The sequence below is a fragment of the Humulus lupulus genome, chromosome 3 (assembly GCF_963169125.1).
Source record: "Humulus lupulus chromosome 3, drHumLupu1.1, whole genome shotgun sequence".
Lineage (NCBI taxonomy): Eukaryota > Viridiplantae > Streptophyta > Magnoliopsida > Rosales > Cannabaceae > Humulus > Humulus lupulus.
The window spans coordinates 231,362,937-231,373,216 of record NC_084795.1 but is presented as its reverse complement, the minus strand read 5'-3'; the positions used below and the strand labels follow the sequence as shown (position 1 = coordinate 231,373,216).

The 10,280-nt window shown below is 43.1% G+C and overlaps 1 non-coding gene across 1 annotated transcript; it reads right to left on the bottom strand.

The window, feature by feature from the left end:
* Positions 1-750: 750 nt before the first annotated feature.
* On the bottom strand, positions 751-856 carry LOC133828216 (small nucleolar RNA R71). The gene has a single exon (XR_009890848.1). It is a non-coding gene; the product is annotated as a small nucleolar RNA R71 (small nucleolar RNA).
* Positions 857-10,280: the final 9,424 nt, after the last annotated feature.

Below are 10,280 nucleotides of genomic sequence, written 5' to 3'. Positions count from 1 at the left end.
TAATTATTACCGCCCTTTTTTCATAAAGTGGCCCCAACATAGTACTCTAGCATAATACTTTTTGATTAGTATTATATTCATGTGTTATGGAAATGGGTATTTGGTGTAGTGCAACCTTTTCTAAGAACCTCAAGGTGTTCTAGAAAAGCTCTTGGGCCTAAAGTGGTACCGTGGCAGCCTTCCCAATTGGTCAGGGAACATTTTTGGTGTATATATATTACACTATTACACACTTGCGCTTATAATACTTAAAAAATAAAAATATAACGCCATGAAATAGAGACACACTAGGGAGATTCGTGAGACCACAAGTAGAAGTTTTAGATAACTCTCATAACTCGTCGTCTTCTTCCATTCGTTCACATTCACCAAGACTTCCTGAACCACCCACGATGGCTCATCAAGATGAAGTCCAACCATGAACGCTACATAATTATTTACATTCTATGCATACAGCCACACCTTCATGCATAATGTATCTCAACAATATGGCAAATTTTGATTTCAAACTCGACGTGATTAACCTCTTACCCACCTTCCATGGGTTTGAAAATGAGAGTCCGTACATGCATATACGGAAATTCAAAGACGTGGTGGCAACATTAAACAACCGAGTTGATGTCACCTACATTGTGTGATTGAAATTTTTTCCTTTCTCTCTCAAAGAAAAGGCAAAAAGCTGGTTGTATTCCTTAAGGCCTAGAACTATCAGCATTCTTTGCTAAATGTTTTCCACCCCATAAGACTAGTAGCCTAAAGAGGCAAATCTCAACCTTCATCCAGAAAGACCATGACAATTTCCATCAAGTCTGGGAGAGGTTTAGAAATTTGATAAGTCAATGCCCACAGCATGGATGCGAAAGTTGGCGTCTGGTCAGATATTTCTATGACGGTCTCCCAATTGGACAAAAACAATTCGTCCAAATGATTTGCAATGGCGAATTCCTTCAAAAATATCCCGATGAAGATTTCGAGTACCTCAATGATCTCGCTGAAAATTCCTACACATGGAATGGTCGAGTCCTATGGACAAGCCATGATCAACAGGAATCTATCTATTGAGGGAAGATGACAGCATCAAAAGGCAAATTGAATCATTGATAGTAAAATTCGAGGATTTCAAAACTCAAGAAGGTAGAGAAATCCACATGGCGGCAAAAGTAGAGACACGAGATCCATGCTTCATCTATGGAGGGATAGAACATCAACCGCAAGAGTGCCCTGCTCTTGGTGAGTTAAGAGGGTAAATGAGGAACAATGCAATGCTTTAGGGGATTACAAAAATCCTTCTAACCCTCTCTCAAACACTTACAATCCCGGTTGGCGCAACCATTCAAATTTCAGCTATAAGGATTTAAACCAAGCATCTGGGAGCCAATGGAGGCCTGAGAAGCAACAACCACCAAAAGCATACATTGCACCTCAAAATAACATGCAATCAAGTAACTCTCTTGAGAATACCTTGCAAATGCTTGCGCAAACATAAATAGCCTCAAATCAAGAGCTCAAACCTTGTCTCACACAAATGGAGGAAATGAAAGACATAAAAAGCCAAATGCTAAAGTTAAACACTAATTTGGCAATTCAAGAGCGTGGTAGACTTCCTGCTCAACCTTTAATCCATCAAAAAGAGCAACACATGGCACAAACCTCCTCCTCTACAGATACAAATCTCAAAGAGGTTAATGCCATCACTACTCGAAGTGGTCAAAGTACAGTTTCATCGTTAACTAAGACAACGAATATGTCAATGCCCGCTTCAGGAGATGATGTGCCAATAAGCATTCCAGTGAAGATCATGGTCAAATACTAGACATTGGAAAATCAATTGGAAAGTTATTGGAAAATCATGGTCAAATACTAGACATTTTAACACAAGTGAAGATCAACTTGCCATTGTTGCATGTGATCAAACAAGTGTTGACTTATGCCAAGGTTATCGAGGACTTGTGCACCGTTAAAAGAAATCACCATGTTAGGAAAACTGCATTCTTGGTAGAACAAACTAGTGCGGTAATTGAATGCAAGACACTGCCTAACTACAAAGATCCTAGTTGTCCCACCATCTCATGTCAAATTGGGGAACAGGAATTTGGCCAAGCCCTTATAGACTTAGGAGCAAGTGTAAATCCCATGCCATATTCAATATACTTACAATTAGGTCTAGGAGAACTAAGCCCACATCTGTGGTGCTACAACTGGTTGATCGATCAGTCAAGAAAGCCCAGGGTATAGTTGAAGACGTTCTGATTCAAATTGAAAAATTCTATTACCTTGTTTGTTTTCTCATCTTGGACACTCAATCTGAAGTGAGTATAGAGTCCAAAATTCCCATCATTCTTGGTAGACCTTTCCTTTCAATTGCAAATGCCCTCGTTAACTGTAGGAATGGTCTCATGAAAATCTCTTTCGGGAACATGAGTCTAAAATGAATGTTTTCCACATTGGCAAACAACCACCAGATAATGATGAGTGTTGCCAATCATATCTGATTGATACAATTATTTTGGAAGAGGTCAAATCAAAATAAAATTCTAATCATTTTAATCACCTCTTCCAAATTTCTGAAAGTTCTGAGCCTGATGAGTCTGAAATCAACCCTAAAATCATCAAACATTCACAGGCTAGAAGAACCATGTTTTGGAATCCAATCTTTGAGGAACTCCCTCAAGATCGAGAAATACCGAAACCCTCCACTCAAGAAGCTCCTCAACCAAAGTTGGCCCAACTTGCTGAGGGTCTTAAGCATGTTTTCTTGGGAGATGACAACACTTTTCCTGTCATAATATGTTCCAAGATTAACGCCACACAAGAGCACCAACTCATCAATGTGTTGCAAGAACAAAGAGATGCATTAGGATGGACGATAGCTGACATCAAAGGTATTAGTCCTTTGATTTTCTCCCATCACATTAAATTGGAAGACGGGGCTATACCACATCGTGACCCTCAAAGAAGATTAAACCCAACGATGAAGGAAGCAGTTAAGAATGAAGTCTTGAAACTTCTTGATTCTAGGATAAAATATCATGTTGTTGATAGTAAATGGGATAGCCCAACTCAGGTTGTTCCCAACAAATCAAGAGTAACAGTGGTACAAAATGAAAAAGGGCAACTCGTGCCTACCAACATCCCAATTGGGTGACGCATGTGCATTGATTATAGAAGATTATATGCAGCCACCCACAAAGATCATTTTCCACTTCCATTCATCGATCAAATATTGGAACGTGTGGAGGGTCATCCTTTCTGTAGTTTTCACGATGGTTATTCAGGGTATTACCTGTTATATTATATTATGATATAATGTTTTAGATTAAATAAATGTGACAAAGTGTGTCACATATTGTAACATATAATAAAGAGTTACAATATTTAGATATATAAGATATATCCAAATAATGTAACATATTTGGTGTTACAAATTTGTAACTTCCAAATATTACCCTTTATTGTGTAAATTTGTTGTTACACAATATTGAGATGAATTTCATAAAGCCATATGTGATATGGCTGTTAGAGATATGATTTTAACCCCAATAATGTGTTTTGGGAGTTACAAAATCATTTGGGAGGGTCTGGAACCGTTTGGAAAAACAGCACAATTTTTGTGCTGAAATTGGTCGGTGGCCGCGGCCACCAACATTCAGTGGCCACGGCCTGTGGGTCAGAGACTAGTGGCCGCGGCCACTAATGTCTTTGGCCGCGGCCACAGGCCAAAACTGACCAATTTTTAAGTTTTTTCAATCTTTGTTGAACGGCTCAAAAAACCCAAATAACTCCCAAAGCTCATTTTTAATTCCATATTAATCCAATTAAACATTGGTAACAGCCATGGGGGTTGGTGGAATTTGAAATTCAAAGGGTGTCTCTAAACTCTATAAATAGGAGCCTATAGCTCACTTGAAAGACACAACATTTTCTATCCATTAGAGCACTTGGCTAGAAACACCCTGAGGTTTGATAATTCCATAAAGCTTTTCCAATATTTGAGAGAGATCCGTTAGTGCTTGAGTTAGGGGGAAATAAGCTTTTGGACAAAGGTTTTAAACCGTGTTCAAGTTGGTGATCCCCAACCCTCTTCACTTAGGTTGTGTAAGTGAGAGCTTCTTGTTTTTCTGTTCTTCTTTCTATTGTATTGTTTTCTTCTTATTCTCTTATTCTTTTTACTTGTATTTCTTGTTCAAGAGTTGTAATTTTTTGTTTTCTTTTGTTTCAAACACTTCTAGTTTACTTGTAACCTTTTTGCTTAGAGTTGTATTTTACTATTCTCTTCTTCTTCTTCATCTTCTTCATTTTCTTTGTTTATTTGTAACTATTAGTTATAGAGTTGTAACCTTATTTAATCAATCATTATTTATTTGTAATATATTGCATAGAGTTGTAATATTATTATCAATTTCCATTGAGGCAAAATAATTTTCCTAACATTCAAAAGCTTATCCCTTTTTGTTTCGATGGAAGGGGAGACAATCAAGATCATGAACCAAGACCTAGTGAGATTGGATAGGTTTGATGGATCCAATTTTACTAGGTGGCAAGACAAGGTGAGGTTTCTTTTAACCACTCTTAAAATCGCCTACATCCTTGAGTCATCCTTGGCACCTCTAGTCGAGCCATCCGACAAAGACACTCTTGAGGAGGTGGAGAAGAAAAGGAAGAGGGAGGAGGACAACCTTCTTTGTAGGGGTCATATCCTCAACGCCCTATCCGATAGGCTCTATGACCTCTACACCGAGACCAAATCGGCCAAGGAGATATGGGATGCACTTGAGATAAAGTTTAAGGCGGAAGAGGAAGGTACCAACAAGTTTTTAAAGCAATTTGATCTGATCGGACCATGTGTGAGCTCTTTGATCCCAAATGCATCCGATCGGACCCTTGGATATGGGCCAAGCCAAGGCCACTTGAAACTCTCGGGCCACGCTGCTACTTCTTGGTTCGGACATCAACCATGCCCGATCGGATGAACACTCTTCTTGGCATCTCCAACCACGTCCGATCGGATGAACACTCTTCTTGGCATCTCCAACCATGTCCGATCGGACATTGCATACCCTTGGCCCAAAACTAAGTCCATCTTTTCGCTTGTATGGGACTTCTCCTCTAATTTGTCCAAGCCAACCATTTTGGAACACATGCATGGTCTCCTCGGACATGGTCCGATCGGAGCTTTCATGACATGGTTCGATCGGACAAAGCCTGACCAAGGAAACGTCCAGCCTTGCCTCCAAGCGAGCCCAGCGTTGAAGTCCCCCAGGATGTCCGATCGGACGTAGCACGCCCGAGGAGAGGATACACGCCCACGGTCCGAGTGTCCAGCGCCTGGTATGCCTTGTGCCTCCGAAGCTCCTAGCCAGCAGCAACGTTTTATGTCCGATCGGGCATTGAAAACTGTTGGCAATTGTGTAGTCCGATCGGGCATGGGCGTCTAAGGGGGTTCAAAGTCTGCTGCCAAGTAAGTCGGGCACTTCAATGCAAAGACAGGTAAGTGTGGTCTGATCGGACCGTGTTTGACCTCGTCCAAAGTCTAAGTCCATGGGACCTCTCCTTGGACTTGGTCCGAGCCAATCTTTTTGGAAGCTCACCGAGCTAAGGTCCGAGCCAAGTAATGTGGATGCTTACCTCGGATAGCTTCGAGCCAACTTCCTTGAACCTCACCTCGGATAGGTCCGAGCCAAGCACTAGGCTCCTCCAATTATGTCCGATCGGACCCTTGGCACACATGCATGATCTTCCCTCAAACTTGTCCGATCGGAGCTTTCCATCTACGGACTCCTCAAGCTAAGGTCCGAGCTAACCTCCTTCAAGCTCACCTCGGATAGGTCCGAGCCAAGCACTAGGCTTCTCCAATTATGTCCGATCGGACCGTGTTTGACCTCATCCAAAATCTAAGTCCATGGGACCTCTCCTTGGACTTGGTCCGAGCCAATCTCTTGGCACACATGCATCGGACATAGTCCGATCGAGATATTCAACATGGTCCGATTGGAGATATGCAACATGGCTTTCATGACCTTTCCTTGAACCAAGGTCCAAGCCAATGTCTTGGCTTCTCCTTGGACATGGCCCGAGCCAAGCATTTGGCTCCTCCATCAAGGTCCGATCGGACACTTTGTGGCCTCTCCTTGGCCAAGGTCCATCTACTTGGACACAGCTGCTTCTTCTTGGCTTGGATGCACAGGGGCCTACCTGAACACTCATGGCATCCACTCGGCCATGTCCTATCCGATCGGACATAATGTAGCTTCCAACCACTCAAGCGTGTTTCTCCTCCTCAGATGCAGCACCTTAGGCACCAATATCTGGGCCTAGATCCTTGGACGTAGGTGAGATGCTCCTAAGATCAACATGCATCCGATTGGCCATCTCAAGGTATGCTTGGACACCACATTTTTCAAACACTTTAAGCACCTGTATTGATCGTGAGCATGGACAAACAGGCATAAGCCGTGTTGACATGAATGCAATGCAATGCATGGAACAGTAGCCAGCCTTCTAAGCATGCACATCCGATCGGACATATGCAGCATCACCATTTGGGCGCTTCTCCTTGGAACTAGACACACCTTTCGGACCAAACATGGTATACTCCATGCTATAATTTTTTCAAACATTTCACCTTTAGGCACTCTTAGGTACGTCCAGGAAAAACCATCAAAGCACCTTGTTTGAACCTCCCAAAATTATTTTGAGAGATTGATTTCTCTCAATCAATCTTGGTGAAAACTTGACTTCTCCTCCCAAGGACAAATTTTCACCATGAAGCATCTATTTTGTATGCATTTGTTTGATTCACTCCAGGGAAGTTGATTGATGATACATGCTTAGCCAACCAGGGAAGTTGTATTTGCTAGAAAACTTTACACCTGAGGAGCTAAACTTGTAGCTGTTGGCATTTATACTTTACTTCTCTCTATTAACTTAAAACATTCTAAGTCTCCTCTAGACTTAAAAAGTTATAAGTTTTTTGTGAAGAGTAAAGTCACTCTGGTGTATGCCTTACATTTTCGTATGAGTACTTAGTTTTCTAACTTAGAAATTTTAGACATTTCATAAGTCCATGCTAAGTATACTTTCTCACACTCTTATTGCTCTAACATTTTATGAGCATGATGTTTATGGTCACACGAATATCTGCTCCTAACTTGAGATTTTAAAAAATTCCAAGTTACTTAAGCTTTGCCAAGCAAGTTAGCTTAATGGCCTCTTTAGACTTCGAAAATTTACAAGTCAGCCTAAAAACAGATATATTACCTCGTGCTCTCATTGCCTGTGTTAAGTTATATACCAGCATACCCCATGTGCCCCCCAGGTGGTTGGAGGTTGAAAGATCCTTAGTCACTTGCTACCTGACTGAATCTGTTCGAGCAGTTAACTACTCGTGAAACACATAGAATATATGGAAAATACTCAAGCAGTTGAACACTGCTTGAACACATCGACCAGTTGAACACAGCTCGGATAACTAACACACATGCATATTTGTAGCAAGAATCGACCACGCTGCGCGTAGTCTCTTTTATTACTCGTAAATTAAAAATGACAAAACATGTCTAACAACGAGTCTTAAACAACCAAAATTGTTCAAAATAAAATGACTGGTTAGCAAATAACCAGTTCATACACCAAACTTAAATAACAAGTCTAAAAAACTCGAAACCAAGCTACCACTCTGAAAGCGGTATTTAAAAATAATATCTCCTTCGACGCTCTATGTTCACGCCACTCCAGTGATTCCTGCTCCTAGCACTCCTCCTCAGCATACTCCTCATCTTGCTTCGTTGCTCTCCTCAACTAAGGGTGGACCTCCACATATAGTGTCTACGGTGAAGTCCACAGGTCCAGGCTGCAAGGGTGGAGATTTTTGTCGCTTGAATCCGGAGTTGCTTCTACCTCCTTCTCCTTGGGGTGTCTCTGCTCGGTACTTCTTCAACTTGCCCGACCGGAGAAGAAATTCTTTCTCGTCCTTGAGGTGGTTGCATTCATTTGTGTCGTGACCATAATCTTCATGGAAGCGACAATACTTGTTCATGTCTCTCTTCCTCATCTCTCTCCTGATGGGTGGAGGCTTCTTGTAAGGAACCTCCTCTTGACTAGCAAGAAATATCTCTGCTCGGGTGGTTGAGAGAGTGGTGTAGTTGGTGAATTGAGGCTCATACTTGGTTGGCTTCTCACTTGAACCCAACTTTGCTTTCTTTTCCTCATGGTGGTCAGACCCATTATTTCCACGCTTCTTCCCACCATCACTAGGAGAGTCAGTTGGTCTGCTTGGGTTGTTTATGCCATTCTCCCCTTTCTCTATCGCATCATCCAAATTCATATATTTTTCCGCTCGGTCAAGAAATTGTTGAAGTGTTGAGATTGGATGGCGATGGATGCTGTCCCATAGAGGACTCCGATAAATTATCCCAGCAGATATAACAACCATCTTCCCTTCGTCTCCTACAGCAGTTGCTCTATTGGCTTCTCTCATGAACCTCTGTATATAACTCTTTAGAGACTCATCTTTTCTTTGTTTGATATCTGCCAAGTCGTTGGCATAAACTGGTGGAGTCCGGGCAGTGCTGAATTGTTTGCAAAACTCCTTCCTGAATGCCCCCCAAGAGGTAATGGAGTTTGGTTTAAACCTCCAATACCACTCCTGGGCAGTGTCCGTCAAGGTGGTGGGGAAGACTCTACACCGATAGTCTTCACTCACTCCGAGTAGTTCCATCTGGTCCTCAAACTTCCCAACATGTCTTATCGGGTCTACCTTTTCGGTATAAATTGGCAGTACCGGTGCTTTGTACTTTGCTGGTGGTTGGGCTGCTCTTATTCGAGCACAGAACGGGCTGCCACTCCGGTAGTCGATCGCATCTATCTCGGAAGGTCGCTTCGACAAACCTTGCACTGCAGCTGCTAGCATGTCAAGCTGGGCTTGGATAGCTGGTGCAACTGATGAGGTTCCAAGGTTTTGACCGCCTGGTCGGGCATTACCATCTGGCGCGCTACCGTCAAGTATTTCTACTTGACTGGTAGAACGGTCCAGATTTTGCCCTTCGACTGGGATGGTCCTCCTCTTGTTAGTGATAACGTCCCTTAGATCCTTCTGAGAAGCATGCTCTCCTACCCGATCAAACACCGTACTCTTCGACTTCCCAACGGGCTTACTACGTGGGACTTCCTCTCTCCTGCTACACAGCTGGTCGGGTTGCAATGGAGGCTTCATGGCGCGGTCTGGGCGGTTTTCTCCCCTTCGTGGGTTGTGGTCCTCCTTTCCCCTTGACTGGCTGGTGGGATGACTATCAGCCTCATCCCCACCATGCCCATCTTTGAACTGAGAGGTCCCCTTCTCTCTAGGAGCTTTATTTTGCTCCTGCCCAGGTGGAGTCTTTTTACTGCCCGATCGGTGACTTCTGGAGGGGGTTCTAGAGTGCTCCCCTTGGGTTGAGGTAGTGTGTGATCGGACTTCATCTCCCTCACCAGGTGGGTTATTACCACCCCTCCTTGGTCTATCATTGCTCCTACCACCAGCCTCTGTGGTCCTTGCTCCTGGAAGGGGTCCTCCTCGTACTGCAGCTTGGGCATTGGCTTGGGCCAAATGGGTAGCTGCTTCCAAAGCAAGCGTTGCTTCACGATGTTTCCGATTGACCTCCTCCTGTTGTTTTCTGAGCTCCTCACTTCTGGCCTCCATATCGCGTTTTTGCTGTTCTAAGGCAGCTCTCTGCCTGGCCATCTCTTCAGCAAACGCCTCTTGCCTAGCACGGAATTGTGCCATCTCCTCCTGGAAGGCCCCCATGGTCTCTTGGAGCTCTTCAACTCCTGGAGTCACGTCCTCAAGCATGACCCTAGGCTCATTCTCATGATATTGTGGGCTAGGACCTTCAGATCTAGTAGGTTCTTTAGAGGAGCTTGTCCTCTTGGAAGCAGCAGTGGTGTTCTTAGGCGCCATCTTGCTTCAGGGACCGTCTGTTCTTCTCTTCAGGCTCTCAATGAAAGCACCAAAATGTTGACTGCGTTTTTAGCCAACGACGTGAGAACGCCAATAACGACAAGCCTTCAAGAGAATGTAAACGATACAGACGGTATAATAAAGAAAATAAAGAACACACAAGAGATTTTTATAGTGGTTCAGCCCCGATTGTCGGTAATAGCCTAATCCACTTAGAGTTGTGATTTATAGACCTATACTCAAGATCAGATGGACTGAGTCAACTGAGTTTCTTCAGTACAGATTGTGAAAATACAAGAATTCTCTCTAATTTCAGCACTTTCTCTCTCTAGAATACACAGACCCA